This window comes from Schistocerca piceifrons, chromosome 3 (assembly GCF_021461385.2).
Source record: "Schistocerca piceifrons isolate TAMUIC-IGC-003096 chromosome 3, iqSchPice1.1, whole genome shotgun sequence".
Lineage (NCBI taxonomy): Eukaryota > Metazoa > Arthropoda > Insecta > Orthoptera > Acrididae > Schistocerca > Schistocerca piceifrons.
This window is the reverse complement of record NC_060140.1, coordinates 392119237-392146642: the sequence shown is the minus strand read 5'-3', so window position 1 is coordinate 392146642 and position 27406 is coordinate 392119237.

Sequence of the window (27406 nt, the reverse complement as noted above, 5' to 3'; positions counted from 1 at the left end):
ATTTGACGTTGGCTGCATCTAGTTCACAGATGAAGCACCTCCTACTTGAACTGAGTAGCGAATAAACAAAAGTGGCGATTCTGCTTCGAAAACCCACATTTATGTTGTAGCAAAGCCACTGTATTTTTCTAAAATTACTGTTTGGGCAACGGTGTGCATCGGAGGTACTATTGGCAATTTTTACTTGCCATTTCTCTAATGAACCTAACGTTACAGCTTTGGAACAGTTTGCCGCCGCACAGCTAGCATTGGAGGATCACCAGCGTAGAGTGATTGATATAGAATCGTACAGAACAGGTTTTTCGTTTTCTTGATGAATATTTCGGAATTATGCTGGATTATTCGCTAATTTACTGGTTCAGGTATGGACTGATCTCCACATTAGCCCGATCTGCCTAATGCGGCTACCTTTCGTGTGGCACACGGAAAGAAACTATCTACCGGAACCATCCCACAACGATGTACGAGCTTTAGTCGGCGATCTGTATAGCATCTGAATCCATTTTCTTTGAGGCAGTACATCATGTAATGGCAAATTGCATTTATCGTTTCCTCCACCTCCATACATTTCGAGAAGAGTGTGACGGATTGCAAACACTGCTTGTAGACAACGAGGTTAAATGTGCACACTTACACCGTATGAACTGCAGTGTGTATAGCTCCATCTTTTACCAGCTTTTGAGGTATTTGGATATAAAATTCTTACAGCATTCAGAACAAGCATATCTTTTGTTATATTAACAGAATCTTCCGTCGGTTCTTGGTAGAACAACATTATAATAAATGAAAAGCACCAGTTTGCTTTTGTTCTACAATATTATTTAATGAAAACTGTTACACAGCCACTGCTTTGATTATAATGTTAATGTTAAAATGCTGTAGGTTCCCTCAAGCACCTCCATTTTCCTGCATTTATTTATTTCTGTGTATCTTATTGATATTGCTTAAGTTCCTTATGTATTCTGCATTTACATTGATAACTGTCTCTTCTTTTAATTGGTTGTGTATCACTCTCCATGTTTCATACCTCCGGATGCAGCCTTGTCTAGTACTAGTTTTATGTTATTTTATTAACTTTGTTTATTAATAGAAACTGTTATGTAGGCATGCTATTCCTATTTTGTGCTACAAGTTTTCCTGTCTACTCCATTTTTATTTATGTACTCTTCAGTTTTTACTTTTTCATTGCAACAATGTTACTTACTGTATGGCTCAAATGGCTCTGTGCACTATGGGACTTAACATCTATGGTCATCAGTCCCCTAGAACTTAGAACTACTTAAACCTATCCAACCTAAGGACATCACACACATCCATGCCCGAGGCAGGATTCGAACCTGCGACCGTAGCAGTCGCGCGGTTCCGGACTGAGCGCCTAGATCCTCTCGGCCACTGTATGTTTCAAATTTAGTCTAGATGTGTTACTTTTCTTCCAATATTGTCTGTAAACATTGAACTTCTTTGGTGATAATGCTCAGTAAATGTCTGAAGATGGCCTTGTAAGCCGAAAAACGGTTAACAATAAAAGTAATATTGTAGAACAAAAGCAAACTGGTGCTTTTCATTTATTACATCTTTTGTTGTCTATCGATCTTAGTTTTCGAGATACTTAATTTTAAAATCAGGGACTTCGCTGAGCACCCTGTATTACTGTACAGAAAGCTTAGTGCTCTGCAGCTGAATGATCTAGTTAGTTCCTCCTGCGACGTGGAATGTAGACAGGCCCTTTAAATAATCAGCATGCCGCGATCACAACAGCGCAGTACAATACAGTCAATGGCTGTTCCCCCCGGATGGGAACTGTGTTTCGGAGCGCGCCGCCGCCCCGCCTGCAGAAGCGCAAGAAGTGTCTGCAAGTTGGGGAGCAGTTCGGCAGTTTGGCGGAACGACTCGCCGCCGCCATTACTGGCTGCGACTCCGCCGGCCTATTGTCTCCTCGGGCAGCGGCCGAGGTGGGGACGGCGTGGCGTGGCGCGGCGCGGCGTTGAGGCGAGAAACAAACCCCGCTCTGCTCCACAGCGGCGCCTGCTGGGCAGAACCGCCGCATTCAGCCCGGGGCGGAGCGCAACACGCTGGCCGGGTCCGCTAATGCTGGCGAGGGCTCTCGAGAAAAATAAGTCGTCCGGCACTAGTGGTGGTCAGAAACAATCTCTTGATCACATGGAGCGCACATACAGGGAATTAGTTTCAGGAATACAGCAACCAGATACTTTTTTGTGTACTTTTATTTACGCCAATACGCATTTCGGGCTTTTATCCAACTACGCTTGGCGTAATACATACACTACTGGCCATTAAAATTGCTACACCACGAAGAGATGCCGATTATATACGGGGTTTCACTGGACAAATATATTATACTACAACTGACATGTGATTACATTTTCACGCAGTCTGGGTGCATAGATCCTGAGAAATCAGTATCCAGAACAACCACCTCTGGCCGTAATAACGGCCTTGATACGTCTGGGCATTGAGTCAAACAGAGCTTGGATGGCGTCTACAGGTACAGCTGCCCATGCAGCTTCAACACGACACCACAGTTCATCAAGAGTACTGACTGGCGTATTGTGACGAGCCACGTTGCTCGGCCACCGTTGACCAGATGTTTTCAGTTGGTGAGAGATCTGGAGAATGTGCTGGCCAGGGCAGCAGTCGAACATTTTCTGTATCCAGAAAGGCCCGTACAGGACCTGCAACATGCGGTCGTGGATTATCCTGCTGAAATGTAGTGTTTCACAGGGATCGAAAGAAGGGTAGATCCACGGGTCGTAACACATCTGAAATGTAACGTCCACTGTTCAAAGTGACGTCAACGCGAACAAGATATGACCGAGACGTGTAACCAATGGCACCCCATACCATCAAGCCGTGTGATACGCCAGTATGGCGATGACGAATACACGCTTCCAATGTGCGTTTACCGCGATGTCACCAAACACGGATGCGACCATCATGATCCTGTAAACAGAACCTGAATTCATCCGAGAAAATGACGTTTTGCCATTCTTGCAGCCAGGTTCGTCGTTGAGTACACCATCGCAGGCGCTCCTGTATGTGACACAACCTCAACGGTAACCGCAGCCATGGTCTCCGAGCTGATAGTCCATGATGCTGCAAACGCCGTCGAACTGTTCGTGCAGATGGTTGTTGTCTTGCAAACGTCCCCATCTGTTGACTCAGCGATCGAGACGTGGCGGCACTATCTGTTACAGCCATGCGGATAAGATGCCTGTCATCTCGACTGCTAATGATACGAGGCGGTTGGATTTCAGCACGGCGTTCTGTATTACCCTCCTGAACCCACAGATTCCATATTCTGCTAACAGTCATTGGATCTCGACCAAAGCGAGTGGCAATGTCGCGATACGATAAACAGCAATCGCGATAGGCTACAATCCGACCTTTATGAAAGTCGGAAACGTGGTAGTACGCATTTCTCCTCCTTGCACGAGACATCACAACAACGTTTCACCATGCAACGCCGGTCAACTGTTGTTTGTGTATGAAAAATCAATTTGAAACTTTCCTCATGTCAGCACGTTGTATGTGTCGCCACGGATCAATCATTGACATAGATGATATGATAAATTGACAATTGTTTTGAACTTGACGATTCACTTTGCAGCCGTTAGGACATACAGTTTTTAACTACCCACCACTTCATGAGACATATTTGAAAATTTCGCATTTTTCCTATGCACAATCTCACATCTGCAAACGCCCCAGGATCTCATAATGCAAGAAAAAGCGATTTGTAGTCCTAATAACAATCTGAAATCTGTCTAAAGTTTATTAAAATCAGTTCATTTCGAAACCACTGATAACAGCAGCAGTACGAATTCAAATTTAAGTTACGATAATTTCAGTCATACTTACTTTCACTGTCAATCATATCCTCATTTTGACGTCGGTGATTTCTGGCGAAAGGCATTGGTATTTATACTAATAATCATAAGATTGTGGTTTCAGATAAAAACCACTAGTACTCAAAGGGTTAAGTAGTACAGTTCGCGAGTTTTATTCAGTGAAGAGCCGAAGAAGCTCGTACACCTGCCTAACATCATGTAGGGCCACCGTCAGCACGCAGAAGTGACGCCACACGGCGTGGCACGGATTCGACTAATGTCTGAATTAATGCTAGAGGGAAATGACTCCATGAATCCTGCAGGGCTGTCTACAGATCCGTAGGAGTACCAAGGGCTGCAGATCTCTTCTGAACAGAACGTTGCAAGGTATCCCAGATATGCTCAATAATGCTCATGTCTGAGGAACTTGGTGGGCAGCGGAAGTGTTTAAACTCAGAAGAGTGTTCCTGAAACCACTCTGTATCTGTTCTGGACGTATGACGCGTCGCATTGTCCTACTGGAATTGCTCATGTCTGTCGGATTGCACAACGAACATAAATGGATGCAGGTGATCAGACAGGATGCTTACGTATGTGCCACCTGTCGGAACCGTATCTAGAGTACACGGGTCCCACATCATTCCACATGCACACGCCCCACACCATAACAGAGCCTCTACCAGCTTGAATAGTCCCCTACTGACATGCAGCGTCCGTGGATTCATGAGGTTGTCTTCATACCCGTACACGTCCATCCGCTCGATACAATTCGAAGCGAGACTCTTCTGACCAGGCAACACGTTTCGTCATCAACACTAAAAAGACGGTGTTGGTGGACCCAGGCGAGGCGTAAGGCTTTGTGTCGTGCCTCCGGTTCCGAAACTCCATATCGATGATGCTTCGTTGAATGGTTCGCACGCTGACACTTGTTGATGGCAAAGCACTGAAATCTGCAGCATTCTGCGGAAGGGTTGCATTTCTGTCACGTTGAATGATTCTCTTCGGTCGTCTTTGATCCCGTTCTAATAGGATCTTTTTCCGGCCGCAGCGATGTCGGAGATTTGATGTTTTACCGGATTCCTGATAGCTATGGTACACTCGTGGTCGTACGGGAAATACCCACTTCTTCGCTATCTCGGAGATGCCGTGTCCCACCGCTCGTGCGCAAACTATAACATCACTTTCAAACACACTTAAATCTTGATAACTTGTCATTGTAGCAGCAGTAACCGATCTGACAACTGCGCCAGACACTTATTGTCTCACAAAGGCGTTGCCAACCGCAGTTCCATATTCTATCTGTTTACATATCTCTGTATTTGAATACGCACGCCTACACCACTTTATTTGGCGCTTCAGTGTATGTACGATACGTTACTTGTTATATGTACTGCCTTTGTGTTCTGTCTGTCGTTGTTGCAATTATCCGCATTTATAAACGAGCCAAAAACACTTCTTTACATACTGCACGAAAAATGGCACAGCATTCACCATATTAACGTCTAACATGTTTCTCGGAATCGGAAAATTATGTCTATGATCAAAGTTACATTCTGCTTATAGGTTTGGAAACTACTGTTGAGATCGTAATAAAATGAAACATTTAAAGCCGTTCCTTCGATGTTATTTGTTATACAGCAACCAGTTTCGGTGAAACCAAACACAATGGTGCGGCCTTAACTGACGTTGAGAGGATGAACTCCATTATTGCCCAACATCTATAAAGTTTCTTCCATAGAATATTGTAACAGCGATATTGCGTCTGCAACCATCAACTACTAACTGACTTAGTTGTTAGTTGATGTTTGCAAACACAACATCGCTGTTACAATATTCTATGGAACCCGGATCATAGATGTGGGCCAGTGATGGGATAATGTATATGTTCGCAGCTCGCCCCTCAGCGACAGTTAAGCCTTAAAAAGACGTTTTCAGTCACAGAAACTGTAGCTGTTCTATTCCATTACATAAGTGAACGGGCAAAGGCTCACACACCTTCAATCACAAAGATGGACACAACAAAATCTGTTGAGATGAGTCCAGCACATAAATTATATACACACATCAAGAAAAGTTTTGCATCACCTCGGTTCTGACAGTATCCGAAAGTGTACAGAAAATTGAAAGAGAGTTCAACATAAACATCATTTCCACCCTTTTTATTGCTCATGAAAACCACACGTTGCATGTTATACCACCATACAGCGAGACCTTCAGAAGTGGTGGTCCAGATTGCTGTACACATTGGTATCTATAATACCCAGTAGCACGTCCTCTCGCATTGATGCATTGATGCATGCCTGTATTCGTCGTGACATACTATCCATATGTTCATTAAGGCACTGTTGGTCCAAATTGTCCCATTCCTCAACGACGATTCGGTGTAGATCCCTCAGAGTGGTAGGTGGGTCATATCGTCCATAAACAGCCCTTTTCAATCTATCCCAGGCATGTTCGATAGGGATCACGTCTGGAGAACATGCTGGCCACTCTACTCGAGCAATGTTACCCATGAAGGAAGTCATTCACAAGATGTGCACGATGAGGGCGAGTGATGTCGTCCATGAAGGCGAATGCCTCGCCAACATGCAGGCCATATTGTTGCACTTCCATGACCACCATCCGCGTACGTCGGCCCCACATAATTCCACCACAAAACATCAGGAAACCTCCACCTTGCTGCACTCACTGGACAGTGTTTCTAAGTAGTTCATCCTAACCGGGATGCCTCCAAATACGTCTCCGACGATTGTCTCGTTTAAGGCATACGCGCCACTCATCGGTGAAGAGAAAGAGATGCCAGTCCTGAGCGGTCCATTAATGTTGTTGGGCCCATCTGTACCGCGCTGCATGGTGTCGTGGTTGCAAAGATGGACCTCGCCTTGGACGTCGGGAGTGAAGTAGCGCATCATGGAGCCTATTGCGCACAGTTTGAGTAGTAACACGACGTCCTGTGGCTGCACGAAAAACATTATTCAACATGGTGACGTTGCTGTCAGGGTTCCTCCTAGCCATAATCCTTAGGTAGCGGTCATCCACTGCAGTAGTAACCCTTGGGCGGCCTGAGCGAGGCATGTCATCGACAGTTCCTGTTTCTCTGTATCTCCTTCATGTCCGAACAACATCGCTTTCTTTCACTCCTAGACCCCTCGACACTCCTTGCTGAGAGCCCTTCCTGGAACAAAGTAACAATGCGGACGCCATCGAACCGCGGTATTAACCGTCTAGGAATGGTTGAACTACAGACAACACGAGCCGTATACCACCTTTCTGGTGGAATGACTGGAACTGATCGGCCGTTGGACCCCCTCCGTCTATTAGACGCTGCGCATGCATGATTGTTTACATCTTTGGGTGGGTTTAGTGACATCTCTGAACAGTCAAAGAAACTGTGTCTGTGATACAATATCCACAGTCAACGTCTATCTTCAGGAGTTCTGGGAACCGGGGTGATGCAAAACTTTTTTTGATGTGTCTATTTTTAATTTAACTTTCTGTATTATTAAAAATTGAAATTTTGTCGTATGAATGTACTGAGTATGGTTATTTACTAAGTGTAGTACTCTCTGATCATGTACTGAAAATATACAATTGCTTCCACATAAAAATAATTAATATTACATATCTTCTCTGACATCAGTCTCCAGATATTACGCCACCGCCACCTTTACGAGAAAAGCTCCGCAGACAACAGACGTCGACCACTGGAATAATAATACCATCGTTTCGGCCGCCGAGCCGCGCTAAACCTTAGGGATTAGGACAGCCGGCACGGAAGATGGAACTACTTAAGCCAACCAGAGCATCGGCCCCAAGCCGCAGAATGCAGTAAAGTTGCCTGTTTTCCTCCTGAGGCCCCTTGTATCACGAGGAGTAGTCGACGCGTTGTGCTGACATCGTATTTACCGCGAACGCTTTTGTTTACAGCTGACTTCGTTGAGGAATGAGATGTAGTAGTAGATTTCACCCCACCTTCTCCCTCAGTTTGCCTAATTATTGAGTCGCTAATACTCTCGATCCTTGATTATGGTGATCCTATTCTTCAACGACTTTCGTATAAGAGCTCGCGTCGTCCGAACTGGCAATGAATGCTTGTGTGCGATACATATGCGATGTACGGTACTTCGACCGTATCGGTCCTGCCTATGAACAACTATCGTGTCTTCGTACTGATAAGCGTAATGATTATCACATTCCGTGTTTGCTACCTCATCTTTTCAGTCCTTGTGCTCCTTCTAAGTTATCTCACATCCTCACGACGCTACTATCTGCACAACACAGCAAAATTACTAATTCGCAACAAAACAAATTCCTCTCTCTGTACTACTACACAACACTGTTATGCTCTCTAAATTATTTTCTGTCTAAGAAACATGACTTTGGAACAACCTTCCCCAAAATTTTAGAGAAATTAAAATTATTTCAAACTTCAGAAGACAGCTAATGGCCCATCTTCTATGAAGACAACTATCTGTTCTTGCAGCTAACTCTCATCAACCTCCCTCCCCAACCACGTTTCCCTCCTCTTGTCTACAGAGTTCTCTAATGAAATTCTCTTCCTTCCTAGCAGCCATTGTCACTTTCATTTCAGTCCTCTGCCGTTTCATTGTACCTTGCTCTTGTTGTAATACCAAATAAGGCTTCAAAAGTGCTAATCTGATAAATACCACCATGCATTATCTTACTGTTATTGTCATTTATTTTTATTACTATTATTGCTGTTATTTGAAATTATTAGTTTTTAATAATGCAGATTATTATTATCGAGTTTGTTATGTAACAACAAATTAGTATAATTCTTAATTCCTCCATTACTTTATCATCATTATTATTGTTACTATTATTATTATTACCCCTAATTATAATTTTTTTAATACTGCAAATGACTATTATTGAGGCTGCTGTGTAATATTTATTATTTGTGTTCTCCATAGTCAGATCTAAGAGAGAACCTTAAAGCCATAATATGGTAAGGCTAAATAAACAATAAGTAAATAAATAAATAAATAATAAACCCAGTTAAAACGGCCCTGAGGATGTATTTGTATTTGTGATCCAATAACGAACGAAAAAGTTTCCATGTATTAAGCATTCAATCAAATTTTTTCACCATGCTCTGACTTGCATAGATTAATTTCCTCCGTTGCCAATAAATGTTATCATATTTCGCACCTGTGGAGTGATCTTATTTGCAGATCAATGTCACTTCACCATTACAATCATAATAGGCTTACTCATTCTTGGTTACGCATACGTGTCTGTTCCAATTTCAAGTAAATGCAGCTGATGTTTCCGTCTCTTCTTAAAATCCCCAACATTCCTTTTCCCTTGAGCCGTGTATTTCTATACTGATTTGGGTATTCGTTCATTGGGTGTCTTTTGAATGTGTTCAAGCCATTTCTCTGTGTATTACTCAATTTTGGGAGACCAAGTACGAAGTGTTCGGATTAAAAACGATGTAAGACACGGACGTGGTCTTTCACCGCTTTTGTTCAATCTGTACATCGAAGAAGCAATGAGAAAAATAAAAAAAAGCTTCAAGAGTAGGACTAAATTCAAGGTGAAAAGATATCAATGATAAGATTTACTAATGACATTACTATCCTTAGTGAAAGTGAAGAAGAATTACAAGATCTGTTGAAAGGAATGGACAGCCTAATGGATCCAGTGTATTGATTGAGAGTAAATCGAAGAAAGACGAAAGTAATTAGAGGTAGTAGGAATGAGAATATCGAGAAACTTAACATCAGATTTGGTGCTCAAGAAGTAGATGAAGTTCAGGGATTCCGCTACCTCGGTAGCAAAATAGCTCATGATGGGCGGAGCAAGGAGGATACGGAGAGCAGACTAGTCTAGTCAAAAATCATTCCTGGCCAAGAGAGGTCTGCTAGTATCAAACATAGGGCTTACTGTGAGAAAGAAATTTCTGAGAATGTACGTTGGAGCACAGCATTGAACGCACTGAAACATCGACTGTGAGAAAACGGGAATGGAAGAGAGTCGAAGCATCTGAGATGTGGTGCTACAGACAAATGTTGAAAATTAAGTGGACTGACAAGGTAAGAAATGAGGTTTGGCAGAATCTGCAAGGAAAAGAATATATGGAAAACACTGATGAGAAGAAAGGGCAGACTGACAGGACAAGTGTTAACACACAAGGACATAACTTCCATGATATTAGAGAGAGTTGTGGAGGATGAAAACTGTAGAGGAAGGCAGAAATTAGAATACATCCAGCAAACAATTGAAGCGCAAGTTGCAAATGCTAATCTAAGATGAGGTGTTTGCCACTGGAGAGGAATTCTTGGCGGATCGCATAAAAGCCAGTCAGATGACCCAAAAAATAAATGCTACTCTATTTTCTGAAGTATGCTTTGAACTTCCCAGTACATTTCTGATTTCAAAAATCTGTATCCGATCTATGAGTAGAGAACCAGTTGGTGATCTTAGAAGGAGCATCTCTGCTGATTCAATCGTCCCCGTTGACTGGCGGGTAAAGTTCAAGAATCTGAGCTATACCTTAGAATTGGCATTGCCATCACATTATAAAGGTTTTGTACTGTCTCTTTGTTGACTTTCTTCAGGAGAGTGTGGTATACAGTACCTACCAACTGTTGAAATTTTTGCAATTTGTATTCTTTATTATTTGATATAATGTATGATATTCCAAACCCCAGTTATTTAAAAGCATTTGTTTGTTGTAGCAAATTATAATCGATTATTATCTTTTGTCTCATCAATGCTCCTTTCTCTGGAATGACGTTATTTTAGTTTATACTCGGACATTTTCATGTTGTTATCATTCGCTACCTTGTACATCCACCAAACAGCTATCTTTCATTTATCTTTCGATGCCGGTAAGATCATTTCCAAGCAATAGTGTGTTTATAACTTCTTTATTACGTTTATAATGATGCAATACGCTATTCTATCTTGTCTTTAAGACATCTTCTACTTGTATATTAAATAATATGAGTGATGAAGAACACCCTTCTCTCATAGCTTCAGACATGGTTCTCGCAAAGAGAGTTCCATTTTGTATTTGGCTTTTGTTGGATATGCACATACTTTCAGTTAAACTTATTGCATACCTAGGTATACCGTTATTTTCTAAAAATTTCCTATATCTTAACTCCGTTAACTTTATCTATTTAATCAGTTATATGCTCAGCAGGAGAGAAAGAGAGGAATGTATGAAACCTAGCAATGTATGCAGAGCAGGATTAATGTAGTGCCTAAACGGGAATATTCAATAATTGCTGGTGAATATCAGATTCTGTTTATCAGTCTTTAAATTCTCAATTCACAAAATGTTGCGGATTAACGTTGGACGTTCTAATTTTAGTTCCAAATATTAATCCAATTTAATTCACTACATGAATTTTCATTTTGGAAGTTGTCAGACATGTGTAAAATATTAAAAAAAATTCAGCTCTCTTAAATATCTTTCGTGCCACAGTGCACAGCCGACTCCTTTCTTGGACTACCTCATGAAGATATATTCAGATTTTCGGACTACAGAAGTGATTATTTGTGATGTGACTTCAACAACGCCTTTCCGAGGCCTGTTGCCGGAACTGTTGCCTCCTATTATAAGGGAAAGTTTGAAAACAAGTTAAACTTTATTACAGACGGTAAAGAAACTTTAACTACATGCTGCATTACACTTCAAAGAAATCCTGATGCATGACATTATTTTTCAGCACTGTATATTGTGTATTAAACCAGGGACCTAGAAACGACGGAGAAGCTTCGTCCCGCCATAGCTCTCAGTGGTTCACGACCCCACAACAGGCCACAGCAGTCCACTCACACCACTGCCGCCCTACTGCGAACACAGGGTTATTGTGCGGCTCGGCAACCTTAATAGTGTTAAAAAGTCGTAATATATATATATATATATATATATATATATATATATCAGTTCATGACATCCAGTCTTACAAATTTACTCTCTCTGATGGACACACGTCCAGATCACCCGCTCTCAAAACTCCGCCATCTCTCTCCCCACATTCACCACTGCTGGCGGCTCACCTCCAACTGCGCAACGCTACACCCTGTTATCAGCCAACTGACCAACACTACAATAGCGACTATTACAACAATGCTAACCAGCCACAGCCTTCACACAGCACAGTCAGTGATTTTCATATAGAGCGCTACGTGGTGTTACCAACATAAGAACCTAAACAGCCGACTTACAGTAGGTTTTTAGTTTATAGCGACAATTCAGTTGATAAATTGGTTGGCATTTGTGGAGGAACGTTAGCATTCCTATGTACTTTCGTAAATACTTATTTTGTGCTCTTGTTTTATGACATCTTCTGTATTTTCATGAATTCGTCACTGTGGATCTCTTGAATAAAAAATATGTACAGGATGGTTCACGAAGATATGCAATATTGTAATATGTTATTCTACAAGTAAAACTAAAGAAAAAAGTTCATATAAACGTAGGCCCTCAAATGTTTAGTTACAGAGTTACGTCTAATAAAACATTTGGCCTGAAATTTAACCACTTCGCAAATATGAAGCCATCACAAAACTGTACAAGGTTAAAGCAAAGCATGATTTCCATTTATTTTGTTGTTATTTATCTGGTGCATGTAATAAAACATGTCCAAGACGTGTTCTGTTGTACTTTTCCAGCACATCTAGAACATTTCCGGTTTAACATGAATTCACGTATGCTATGGTATTAATAAAAGCAGATTATCTGACACATTCATACAGTTTCAATTAACATTATTACCATCATTTTTTCAGAATAAAAATTTCTACAACTTCTGTTGAAAACTTTGTGCAATTGTTAAGAATTTAAAAAAAAAGGGGCCAAGTAGGTAACAAATTGAAAAATTTACGGAATTACGTCTTCGCTTCTCTGGATGTTCTGGGAAACTACTGCAGATACACGCCTCGGGTATGTTTTGTTAGGTTCATCAGATAAATAACAACAAAATAAATGGAAATCGTGCTTTACTTTAACTGTATACAGTTTTGCGATGGCCTCATATTAGCGAAGTTGTTAAATTTCAGGCAAAATCTTTTATTAGCCGTAACTCTGTAACTAAACATTTGCGGGATCAATGTTTATATGAACTTTTTTTTTATATTACTTGTAGCATAAGATATTAAAATATTTGCATATCTTGGTGAAACATCCTGTATAATAGAATTAAATTTGTTCCATGAACATTTTATGTACCTGCAAATATAATTCTGACAAGCACGATTCTTGTCAGTCTTGTGAATGTTGTTGTGAGCACAAGAAACTGGAAATGAGTGCGAACGTTGTACATAGTCTCTCTATGGAACACATGGAGGCGATTAGCCAATTAGCGAGAACACTCGATCTCATAAGATGAGGAGAAATTGAGGCTTCTTTTCCAACAATACGGTTATACTGGAATCAAATACTCCATTTCACACAGTTAGGTCTTTATTCTTACCATGTAATGAGTGGTATCAACAGCGAATCAAACTGACTCCAAATTCTTTGATATACACAAAGCTTTTGGCAGCATTTCTCACAAGCGACTTCTTATCAAACTGCGCGCCTGTGGGGCATCGCTTCTCTTTAAATTCGTGATGCCCTGACAAAGATGTCGCAGTACGCAGTAATCGACGGAAAATGATCGAGTAAAATAGAAGTGACACCAGGCGTTCGCCCGAGGTGGTGTTATGGGCCCTCGGTTGTCCTTAATCTATTTAAACGATTTAGGAGACAATCTGCGCAGGCTTCTAAGATTGTTTGCTGACGATGCTGTCATTTACCGTCCGGTAACGTCATCACAAGATCAGCACAAACTGCAAAATGAGTTAGACGATATCTGCATGGTACGAAAAGCGTCAATTGTCTTTCATTAAGGAGGAATGTGAGCTCATCCATATCATCAAATTAAGATTATACGGTAAATCACACAAATTTAAAGGCCGTCAATTCGAATACTTAGGCATTACAGTTACGACCAACTTAAATTGAAATAATCACATAAATAATGTTGATTGATAGGAAAATCAGACACCACGTTTTACTGGCAGAACACTTAGAAGGTGCAACAGGTCCACTAAAGAGACTGCCTCTACTACGCTTGTCCGTCCCCTGCTAGAGTACTGTTGGCAACATGGGAACCTTACCAGACAGGATTGACGGAGGACACTGGAAAAATTAGAGGAAGAGCTGCTCGTTTCGTATTATTGAGAATTAGCGGAGGCCGTGTTACGGATATTATAAGCGAATAGGGGTGGCAACCGTTAAAAGAAAGGCGTTTTTCGTTGCAGCGAAATATTTTCACGAAACTTCAATCACAAACTTTCTTCTCTGAGTGCGAAAATATTGCCGCAGAGCTACAAGCAGTGAAATGATCATCCAGTAAATGAGAGAAATCGGAGCTCGCACGAAAAAGATTGAAGTGTTCATTTCTCCCAGGCGACGTTACAAAAATGGCTCTGAGCACTATGGGTCTTAACATCTGAGGTCATCAGTCCCCTAGAACTTAGAACTACTTAAACCTAACTAACCTAAGGACATCACACACATCCATGCCCGAGGCAGGATTCGAATCTGCGACCATAGCGGTCGCGCGGTTCCAGACTGACGCGCCTAGAACCGCTCGGCCACAACGGCCGGCGCGCCGTTAGGGTGTGGAACGGTAGACACATAGTCTGATGGTGGTTCGAAGAAAACTCTGCCACGCACTTAAGAGTGGTTAATTCCAGAGGAATCATGTCGATGTAGACGAAGATCTGGTAAGTTGATTTCTCTGTCACAATCTTAGAGTCAGGAAAATTACCCGCTAATTTTTAAAGTTTTTGCTAAATCGATCTGCTGCTACAGCTCCCCGATCAGGTGGCCTACAAAACCTTCAGACTGATCTCCATTTTATGAACTGCATCTGATATTGCAGACATAAATACGACACCGTACTGGAATTCAGCCTAAGGTTGGGATGCACATTTTAGTCCGAATTTTTCACTGCCATTCACTTCTCCAGCGACATCATTGTTCCTAGTAGTAGACCTCATCCGCCGGCATTACCACGTTTGACAAGAAGAGGGACCCTAGTATGGGCGCTCCTGCTGTTAACTAACACTTACTCTTTTCGATCTATATGGACAAATATTCTGTGATTAACGTGGCTGATCCACTGCTTTCTCCTATTAAGACAGTATTTCTCACTGACAAGAACAACACACGGCAATCGGATTTTAGTAATGCTTCTATATTTATGGTACTTGATGTTTAATATTCAGAAATATCAATTTCCCAAAGCAGTTAGACCCTACTCGGAAAAGCTGTCCAGAAAATCGATATCGAATTTTTTCAAACGTGTTTAATATCCTAAAGTGTGGATGATATTTTTATGACACTCATTGTGTCTGTGGTAGAATACTTGTCTGCGCGAAAATGGAAAAAAAAGATGATGTGCTCGAGACCAATAATAGATTAATCGCTGGTTCAGAGTCTCTTTTCGGTCATTATTATATTTACGATATCGTAGAGCCAGTGTTACTCAGAACTTCAATTCAAAGTGCCTACGCACATGTATGCATGTCAGAAGGAACTCTGTGCCGTATTTATGAAATACACAGCCGCTGCAGCATAGTATTTACCCTCCGACACCGGCCAAGCGACTTTCAAGCGAAATGGCTCCCGTGTATGGGAATATATAAACTGGATGTACGAGTACAGGATGTAGACACGTGGTTGACGACGTATGGAAGTTTGAGCCTGGCCATGAGTCTTGCTCGGATAGCCAAAGGGTAAGGCGACTGCTCGCAATAAGCGGAAAATCCGTGTTCTAGGCTCAGTCCGTCACAAATTCTCATTGTCGTCCTTCCATTGTACAGCTGATGGTGTTCCATATTCGGAACTTTGAATACATTTAATGTATATTATTATATTTGTTTTTCTCTGTTCAGTTTTAATATCTAAGTCACTCAAGTACAAAATTCATCAAATGCATGCTAATTAACACAAAAATTATTGTTATTTTTATGAAAAATGCAATTCTTATTTCCAGTTAAGTACTACACACAAAAATCCATTACATTTTAAACATAAATTTTTTAACTGCTCACCTTTAGTGAAAGATTGTCAGTACCGATTGTTTAAATTTAAGAAAATACAAATACTTTTTCATCCTTATGTATCGTAAGCTCCACAGAATGCTCGTGGAACATGCACCAATGTTTAAGAATTTTTTACTGCCGGGAATCGAACCAAAGGCGAATATTCAGAGCCACAGCGCCTTTCTAAGAAAACGATATTATGTTAGCGTTTCATTGGGAGTCGGAAGACTTCCAAGTCGGTATGCTCGAGAATTACTAAAAATTGCAAAAAACTGCTTTGTGTGAGTGATATTTAAGTTTAGAACGTCACACACCATAAATATAAAAAATTGGCCAAATTCGAATAAGAATCATGCACTGAAGGTTCCGAATAAACTTAATTACGTAAAGACAGTTTAAGGATCCCATGAATCTAGAATCTTGAAGATTTTTTCGTGTTGCATGCATTGATACTAGCAAGATATCGGTCTTGCAGGGCAGTATCAAAAGCTGTACAGTAGTTCGTGAGGTTAGTGTAGACATACAAAAATAGGCGAGCAAGGAACTTCACTTTATACACTCCTGGAAATGGAAAAAAGAACACATTGACACCGGTGTGTCAGACCCACCATACTTGCTCCGGACACTGCGAGAGGGCTGTACAAGCAATGATCACACGCACGGCACAGCGGACACACCAGGAACCGCGGTGTTGGCCGTCGAATGGCGCTAGCTGCGCAGCATTTGTGCACCGCCGCCGTCAGTGTCAGCCAGTTTGCCGTGGCATACGGAGCTCCATCGCAGTCTTTAACACTGGTAGCATGCCGCGACAGCGTGGACGTGAACCGTATGTGCAGTTGACGGACTTTGAGTGAGGGCGTATAGTGGGCATGCGGGAGGCCGGGTGGACGTTCCGCCGAATTGCTCAACACGTGGGGCGTGAGGTCTCCACAGTACATCGATGTTGTCGCCAGTGGTCGGCGGAAGGTGCACGTGCCTGTCGACCTGGGACCGGACCGCAGCGACGAACGGATGCACGCCAAGACCGTAGGATCCTACGCAGTGCCGTAGGGGACCGCACCGCCACTTCCCAGGAAATTAGGGACACTGTTGCTCCTGGGGTATCGGCGAGGACCATTCGCAACCGTCTCCATGAAGCTGGGCTACGGTCCCGCACACCGTTAGGCCGTCTTCCGCTCACGCCCCAACATCGTGCAGCCCGCCTCCAGTGGTGTCGCGACAGGCGTGAATGGAGGGACGAATGGAGACGTGTCGTCTTCAGCGATGAGAGTCGCTTCTGCCTTGGTGCCAATGATGGTCGTATGCGTGTTTGGCGCCGTGCAGGTGAGCGCCACAATCAGGACTGCATACGACCGAGGCACACAGGGCCAACACCCGGCATCATGGTGTGGGGAGCGATCTCCTACACTGGCCGTACACCACTGGTGATCGTCGAGGGGACACTGAATAGTGCACGGTACATCCAAACCGTCATCGAACCCATCGTTCTACCATTTCTAGACCGGCAAGGGAACTTGCTGTTCCAACAGGACAATGCACGTCCGCATGTATCCCGTGCCACCCAACGTGCTCTAGAAGGTGTAAGTCAACTACCCTGGCCAGCAAGATCTCCGGATCTGTCCCCCATTGAGCATGTTTGGGACTGGATGAAGCGTCGTCTCACGCGGTCTGCACGTCCAGCACGAACGCTGGTCCAACTGAGGCGCCAGGTGGAAATGGCATGGCAAGCCGTTCCACAGGACTACATCCAGCATCTCTACGATCGTCTCCATGGGAGAATAGCAGCCTGCATTGCTGCGAAAGGTGGATATACACTGTACTAGTGTCGACATTGTGCATGATCTGTTGCCTGTGTCTATGTGCCTGTGGTTCTGTCAGTGTGATCATGTGATGTATCTGACCCCAGGAATGTGTCAATAAAGTTTCCCCTTCCTGGGACAATAAATTCACGGTGTTCTTATTTCAATTTCCAGGAGTGTATATGTAGAGAGCGAAGATTTAATAAAATAGTTTTATTTCCTAACTAAAACATGACTACAACTTACATTGTACGTTTTGCAAGTAGTAATATTACTACGCTTTAGACGTATGATGAACGCAGCGTAAGTTTTAATGCAAAAAAAGATATCTTATACGTGATGTAATTACAAATTAACAATTTCCGTATTTTTTCATTTGCTGGTACTGTAAACCTTGCCCAGTTTCATGGTTCTAGGTCAAGGGGAAGTACTTTAAGGGTTTTGATGAATTAGTTTGCGAGTATCAAGATATGTGAAAAAATGGGAGTAACTTATGATTTCACTGACGTAGAAGCTTAAATTTTTCCATCTCCAGCGGAATGTATACCTTAGTACGTGATATAATTTTGAACCTGACACCTGTTCCTATTTTTTGAATAATTTCAGCCAAAAATAACAAAGTGACGCAGTGATGTCCGCTGATAGTTGTGAGTATAGTTGTCCAATTGCGTGCAGTGTAGCCCTTCCGATTTTCTTCTGAAATCCAAAAGGTTTTGGTTTCACATTAATAACTTATTTTCTAAGAATATGAACCTCAATGTAGTTGAAAATAATGAAAAAAAATATTGCAGGCGTTAGAACTGTTTACTTCGATTTTCACCATTTTTTTCTCTAATTATCCGAGGAAAAATACCCTTAAAATCATGACATCATCTCCCAAGTTGGTTCATATAATTTGTAATTTTATAACGAATCATCCCATCAATTTTCATAATGATCGATTCTATACTTTTTTAGTTAGATTGCACGCAGATGTGAAATACATCGTTTCGAGATAAACGCGTTTGAATAATAAGTTCTCGGAAACTAGAAATCAAGGAAGTTAACAGTAATGTAAAATGCTTACCGATTAATCTGCGATCCAGCACCATACAGTATTCCTTTTTCTTCCTCGTAGGCTTCGTTTGGCGCTTTCAGCAGTACTTTCCAAGCTTTCCGACCTTCTTTTGATTCCAATGCACTACGTCGATTCTGCCGGCTCACGCACTGGTTATCGATTTGTTCGGGATAATTGAAGCTTTGCGTGCCTACTACAATTCCCGCCTCGTTCATGACTAGCAGAAGGGATGAGTTTCCTTCATTGAATAAGCCTGCTGCTAAATGCGATGCCAATTCAACGACATTTAGTCCGAAGTGCAAGTGTTTAGGAGGTAATCGCCAATTAGTGGAATTAAAAATTTCATTCGCATCTTCCCAGTAATTCATTCCTGAGGTAGTGCTCCGCCCTATCTGCGCTTGAGCCTGTGCCCGTCGTGCAGTCGGTTCTATGCTCATAAAACCTTAATGACTGCGAATTTCGCTTTGAAATTTTGACAGCGTATTCTTCTATAGTCAAACTAAAAAACAGATGGTATCGGTTTTCATTATTGAGTTTACGAATACAAAAATACGTTGTTGAAATCTTTTGATTACACTGATTTAGAAGCTGAAACTTTTTCCACCGCCAAGAGATGGTAGATGGTAGTATGTGATATAAATGTCAACTTGGTAAGGTTACTCGTTCCAGGGAGAAATGGTTCTTAAGCGTCGGTGAGAGAGATGGGCAGTCATTCAGCCAGACGGACGTCAAGGCGATCCTGTGAGTGTTCCGTATTTACCAATTGAGGTGCGGAACCCTAAAAGATACAACAGTCTGATTGCCAGGTAGCCTCCTTACAACCACAAGGAGTGCTTTCCACTGAAAACAGGAAGAAGCAAACAGTAAGGATGATAGCGCTCAGCACTTCACAGTAGGCAAAAGCGCCTGCCGTTGTGCAAGCAATGAGAGTAGAGACTCCGTCATTACTCACAGGCACATAACCAAACGCGGGATTGACGCTTAACTCTTAAAACGCTCAAGCGTTGTGACTGTAGCGGATGGCCTGAAGCCACACCACCAAAATTAAACGAACGCTGTTGTGTTTTATATGATAGTGACGACGATATTACTACATAGTTAAAAAAAGGCAGAAGTTTCTGAATGAGAAATTATTACACAAGACAGCCACACGGGAAAAGCGTCTTGTTGACTCTCTAAACGTCATTGCAGCACATGAAGCTCATCCACATCGGACTGTTGCTCCTCCGATTACCCGTCCCTATCGGCATGCAAAAAATACATTAAAACCTCTTTGTCGCAGGTTAAAGTTTCTTCATCAGCTGAGTACTATACTAAAGAATTACTCTGCCTGCCCCCTACAAATGATCTGCCATGTTTCGTAAATTGGTTCATCTGGTGTACGCACAATGACACCGATACCAACATCATATTCTCATTCGCTGTGCGGGCTCGATCCAGGTCGGATTCTTCTTCTAATCTCGAAAATAACACTAGCGCGTTACGCTATACGAGCAGGTAAGCCCAAAGTCATACTCAAGATAAGATACTAGAAACTAAACGGGTTTAATGCGCTATTTGTAGAATTACTTCCGGTGTTTCTAAGAGTGAAAATATGAGACACTATAAATTCTAAAATTATAGTCTCAAAAGCTGACTTTTATCTTCTTGAATTGCACTACCACCGCAGGGTCAAAGGCGACATTTAGTGTGTGTTGGGCCTCGGTCTAGTTCTTTACATTGTAACCTCTTTGGCGACAATAGTCAATTAACGTCTCATGATGGCCTTATAAGCCGAAAACCGGCTAACCTGAATAAACTAATCCTGTAGAGCATTAGCAGTATAGTTCTTTTCATTTTCATCATGTTTCTCTACCAAGAACACACAGAAGAATCAGTTTTTATCTGAAACAGCCCACTGTTCGTGATACCTACACTCGCGATGCAATAACTGTCCTGCTGAAAGTCGTTAACCGGTGCTCTGTAGCTGCTGCCACTGTCTTCCGTAGTAGGGCCTTCTGAACTTGCTAGTGACACAGCTACCCGCATTTGGTATTTGTCTTTCCGGTTATTCCACTGCACAACCCGTTTCTATTTTATTGCTCTCTCCTTTGAATTCGATACTTCCACTCTATGTAATCAAAAGTATCCGGACACCACCAAAAACGTACGTTTTTCATATTAGGTGCATTTTGCTACCACTTACTGCCAGGTACTCCATATCGGCGGCCTCAGTAGTCATTAAACATCGTGAGAGAGCAGAGTGGGGCGCTTCGCGGAACTCACGAACTTAGAACTTGGTCAGGTGACTGGGTGCAGCACAAAAGCGTACAGGCCGACCTCGTCTCTTGACTGACGGATGCAGCCGACAGTTGAAGAATGGTTCAAATGGCTCTGAGCACTATGGGACTCAACTTCTGAGGTCATCAGTCCCCTAGAACGTAGAACTACTTAAACCTAACTAACCTATGAACATCACACACATCCATGCCCGAGACAGGATTCGAATGTTCGACCCTAGCGGTAGCGCGGTTCCAGACTGTAGCGTCTAGAACCGCTCGGCCACTCCGGACGAAGACAGTTGAAGAGGGTCGTATTGTGTAATAGGCATGCATCTATCCAGACTAATACAGGAATTCCAAAGTGCATCAGGATCCACTGAAAGTGCTATGACAGTTAAGTGGGAAGTGAGAAAACTTGGATTTCATGGTCGAGCGTCTGTTCATAAGCCACACATCACGTCTCGCTTGGTATAAGTAACGTAAACAATGGATGATTCAACAGTGGAAGAACGTCGTGTGGAGTGACGAATTACGGCACACAATGTGGCGATCCGATGGCAGGGTGTGGGTATGGCGAATGCCCGGTGAACGTCATCTGCCAGCGTGTGTAGTGCCAACAGTAAATTTCGGAGGCGGTGGTGTTCCTTGTTGTTTTGCGTGGCCATATCACAACACAGTCCAAAATTTATGTTTCAAGCATCATCTTGCTTCCCACTGTTTAAGAGCAATTCGGGGATGGCGATTGCATTTTTCAATACGATCGACTACCTGTTCATAATGCTGGCGGAGTAGTTATACGACAATAACATCCCTTTAATGGACTGGACTGGACTGCACAGAGTCCTGACCCGAATCCTATAGAACACCTTTGGAATGTTTTCGAACGCCGACTTCTTGTCAAGCCTCACCGTTCGCCATCGATACCTCTCCTTAGTGCAGGACTCCGTGAAGAATGGGCTGCCATTCCCGATGAAACCTTCCAGCACCTGACTGAACGTATGCCTGCGAGAGTGGAAGCTGTCATCAAGACTAAGGGTGGGCCAACACCATACTGAATTCCAGCTTTGCTGCGCGGAGTGCCCGCGCGGTTAGAGGCTTCATACCACTGATTGCGCCGGAGGTTCGAGTCCTCCCTCGGGCATGGGTGTGCGTGGTGTTCTTAGCGTAAGTTAGTTTATGCAGCTTGTAAGTCTAGGGACCGATGACCTCAGCAGTTTGGTCCCTTAGGAATTCACATACATTTGGAAATTTCGACAATTCCAGTTTTACCGATGGAGGGCGCCACAAACTTGTAAGGCATTTTCAGTCAGGTGTCCGGATACTTTTTATAGCGTAGTGTATGCTGTTTATATTTCTAATCAATATGTAGGACGACTTCGAATTTCCTAAGTTCAGTTGAAATATCGTGTGCAGTTTACAGCTATGTCTTCAGCTCCACAAGATTAGAACACAGAATTCCGGAAAATTCTTTTAGAAACATCGTTACTTCAAATCGATATCGTAACGTTTACACACCTCCTATTTAAAGTAGTCTGTAGTGATCTCTTACGACTTAAGATCGATTCACTCCGCACATCACAGAATGGAGGCGGTGCGGCTACACATTCCACAACACATTTCAAAGGGTTACATTCACACCGCCGACGGACGCCTAGGATTATAGGGAAGAAGGTTTTTATGTTGACACTGGTGTGACGAGAGTGCCGTCGTCTGCTAACAATGAAGGAAAACTTATTGTCATCACGCTCAATGTTATAACCGCGGGTGTAGAGCTGTTGTGTCTCGCTAACTTTTATTTTATTTTTTGCATTGCTCTCGTGATATGCTACAAAGATCCCGTGACGACTTGGATATTATTCTTTCGTGTGATCTCCCACATCCAGGCCAAATACAGGGTATCTCAAGAGAAATACTCAGTAATCAAGGGTTCGACAAGAATGACCATTCGAACCAAAAACGTCTAGTAAGTATTGGCTGTAAACTGTATGTGGTAAGAGGTACGAGAACATTTTCGTCTACGAAGATGTGAAACAAATCTCATCTACTGCAAGCTCTTTGCTTTCAGTTTTCTGAGACTGAAAGACATCTCTTCTGCTGAACAAGTGCTTATAGGATTTAACCTATAGATTTCAGCGTCCACGTTTATTAGACAGTTTGTTATTGTTTTGACCCATTCTACCGCCTCCCAAAATTTGCCAAGCAAAGAGTTTACACTGCAGGAGATATGTTTTACGATATCGAAGATCAAGAAGTGCTCATAGTTCTTATGGTATGCATTTTGGAGCCCATGTTTACTGGACTCTTTTGCTTCGAATTATCTTTCTGTCATATTCGTAAATATTGACTTTTCCTCCTGAGACACTCTGTGCTAAAAGAAAAGGAAAGATAATTTCTGTTTCACAATACGCTGATAGTTAAAAAACTGCACTACACATAAATAAGACCACGAGTAGATAAAATAAATTTAATTACAGACATTTCTTCATCAGTGAAAATGTAAGTTCTGTTGACGGTGAAATGTACCGTTTTTTTACGTTATTCAGTATAAAAAAAGGAAACAGAACTCAATGGATAAATAATAAAGGCTCTGTGCTTTCCATTCTAAATATTGTTTCATGAGAGACCACAAAGTGTTAGCTATAACCTCGAAACACTAAAGTAAGGTGAACTAGTTTTTATATTTATTCGCACGTAAATCTCTGTTGCTCTGGTACTGTAGTGCAATAGCACAGCGCTATAGTGACCAAAACCAACTGTCATATCCCAAGGCGATCGCGGATTATCGTGCGTTAATTGGTTTTCTGCACTTGAAGAGGAACAACAGTACAACCGTCAATTCTGATTTTGAATGATATAATCCACAGTGACCGTAAAATACTTTTATTCAAAGCCACTATCGGTTTCGCGTCAAATGAAGACGCATTCTGCGGAAATCTGTACAAAAATTAATAAAGAAGAAGATTTTTGCAATGGATTCTTTACTATTGTCTGAAGAATAAATAATACTGACCAATAGTACCGAATAGCACTACTTGTAAAGAACGCACAGAGTACTTTGTTATTTCTTCATTATTAATTTTTGTATATGTTACCTGAGGATGCGTCTTGATTTGACGCAAAACCGGACGTGACAATGAATAAAAGTAATTTACTGTCGGAGCCGATTATTTCATTCAAAACGTGGAAAATTGGCTGCAGTTGCCATCAATTTAAAATAACAAAATCCATGCAGAGTCAGTGAAGGTGAACGACAACAGAGCTCTGTCAAATGAAACAGTGATTGGGAGACGCTGATGCTTCCTGTGCAGTCAAACAAGTATTAAGGACGAATAACGATATAATAGACCATCTCTATGTGAAAAACTGAGAATTGCAAGAAACGCTAAGGCCCTGGTGCTCCATGATCGGAGCGTCATAATCGAAGCGATAATGGAAAAGGTGGAAAACAGTAACATGCGAGCTTTCGCCATTGCCGGCCTTTGTGGCCAAGCGGTTATAGGCGCTTCAGTCTGGAACCGCGCGACCGCTACGGTCGCAGGTTCAAATCCTGCCTCGGGCATGGATGTGTGTGATGTCCTTAGGTTAGTTAGGTTTAACTAGTTCTAAGTTCTAGGGGACTGATGACCTCAGATGTTTGGTCCCTTAGGAATTCACATACATTTGGAAATTTCGACAATTCCAGTTTTACCGATGGAGGGCGCCACAAACTTGTAAGGCATTTTCAGTCAGGTGTCCGGATACTTTTTATAGCGTAGTGTATGCTGTTTATATTTCTAATCAATATGTAGGACGACTTCGAATTTCCTAAGTTCAGTTGAAATATCGTGTGCAGTTTACAGCTATGTCTTCAGCTCCACAAGATTAGAACACAGAATTCCGGAAAATTCTTTTAGAAACATCGTTACTTCAAATCGATATCGTAACGTTTACACACCTCCTATTTAAAGTAGTCTGTAGTGATCTCTTACGACTTAAGATCGATTCACTCCGCACATCACAGAATGGAGGCGGTGCGGCTACACATTCCACAACACATTTCAAAGGGTTACATTCACACCGCCGACGGACGCCTAGGATTATAGGGAAGAAGGTTTTTATGTTGACACTGGTGTGACGAGAGTGCCGTCGTCTGCTAACAATGAAGGAAAACTTATTGTCATCACGCTCAATGTTATAACCGCGGGTGTAGAGCTGTTGTGTCTCGCTAACTTTTATTTTATTTTTTGCATTGCTCTCGTGATATGCTACAAAGATCCCGTGACGACTTGGATATTATTCTTTCGTGTGATCTCCCACATCCAGGCCAAATACAGGGTATCTCAAGAGAAATACTCAGTAATCAAGGGTTCGACAAGAATGACCATTCGAACCAAAAACGTCTAGTAAGTATTGGCTGTAAACTGTATGTGGTAAGAGGTACGAGAACATTTTCGTCTACGAAGATGTGAAACAAATCTCATCTACTGCAAGCTCTTTGCTTTCAGTTTTCTGAGACTGAAAGACATCTCTTCTGCTGAACAAGTGCTTATAGGATTTAACCTATAGATTTCAGCGTCCACGTTTATTAGACAGTTTGTTATTGTTTTGACCCATTCTACCGCCTCCCAAAATTTGCCAAGCAAAGAGTTTACACTGCAGGAGATATGTTTTACGATATCGAAGATCAAGAAGTGCTCATAGTTCTTATGGTATGCATTTTGGAGCCCATGTTTACTGGACTCTTTTGCTTCGAATTATCTTTCTGTCATATTCGTAAATATTGACTTTTCCTCCTGAGACACTCTGTGCTAAAAGAAAAGGAAAGATAATTTCTGTTTCACAATACGCTGATAGTTAAAAAACTGCACTACACATAAATAAGACCACGAGTAGATAAAATAAATTTAATTACAGACATTTCTTCATCAGTGAAAATGTAAGTTCTGTTGACGGTGAAATGTACCGTTTTTTTACGTTATTCAGTATAAAAAAAGGAAACAGAACTCAATGGATAAATAATAAAGGCTCTGTGCTTTCCATTCTAAATATTGTTTCATGAGAGACCACAAAGTGTTAGCTATAACCTCGAAACACTAAAGTAAGGTGAACTAGTTTTTATATTTATTCGCACGTAAATCTCTGTTGCTCTGGTACTGTAGTGCAATAGCACAGCGCTATAGTGACCAAAACCAACTGTCATATCCCAAGGCGATCGCGGATTATCGTGCGTTAATTGGTTTTCTGCACTTGAAGAGGAACAACAGTACAACCGTCAATTCTGATTTTGAATGATATAATCCACAGTGACCGTAAAATACTTTTATTCAAAGCCACTATCGGTTTCGCGTCAAATGAAGACGCATTCTGCGGAAATCTGTACAAAAATTAATAAAGAAGAAGATTTTTGCAATGGATTCTTTACTATTGTCTGAAGAATAAATAATACTGACCAATAGTACCGAATAGCACTACTTGTAAAGAACGCACAGAGTACTTTGTTATTTCTTCATTATTAATTTTTGTATATGTTACCTGAGGATGCGTCTTGATTTGACGCAAAACCGGACGTGACAATGAATAAAAGTAATTTACTGTCGGAGCCGATTATTTCATTCAAAACGTGGAAAATTGGCTGCAGTTGCCATCAATTTAAAATAACAAAATCCATGCAGAGTCAGTGAAGGTGAACGACAACAGAGCTCTGCCAAATGAAACAGTGATTGGGAGACGCTGATGCTTCCTGTGCAGTCAAACAAGTATTAAGGACGAATAACGATATAATAGACCATCTCTATGTGAAAAACTGAGAATTGCAAGAAACGCTAAGGCCCTGGTGCTCCATGATCGGAGCGTCATAATCGAAGCGATAATGGAAAAGGTGGAAAACAGTAACATGCGAGCTTTCGCCATTGCAGGCCTTTGTGGCCAAGCGGTTCTAGGCGCTTCAGTCTGGAACCGCGCGACCGCTACGGTCGCAGGTTCGAATCCTGCCTCGGGCATGGATGTGTGTGATGTCCTTAGGTTAGTTAGGTTTAACTAGTTCTAAGTTCTAGGGGACTGATGACCTCAGATGTTTGGTCCCTTAGGAATTCACATACATTTGGAAATTTCGACAATTCCAGTTTTACCGATGGAGGGCGCCACAAACTTGTAAGGCATTTTCAGTCAGGTGTCCGGATACTTTTTATAGCGTAGTGTATGCTGTATATATTTCTAATCAATATGTAGGACGACTTCGAATTTCCTAAGTTCAGTTGAAATATCGTGTGCAGTTTACATCTATGTCTTCAGCTCCACAAGATTAGAACACAGAATTCCGGAAAATTCTTTTAGAAACATCGTTACTTCAAATCGATATCGTAACGTTTACACACCTCCTATTTAAAG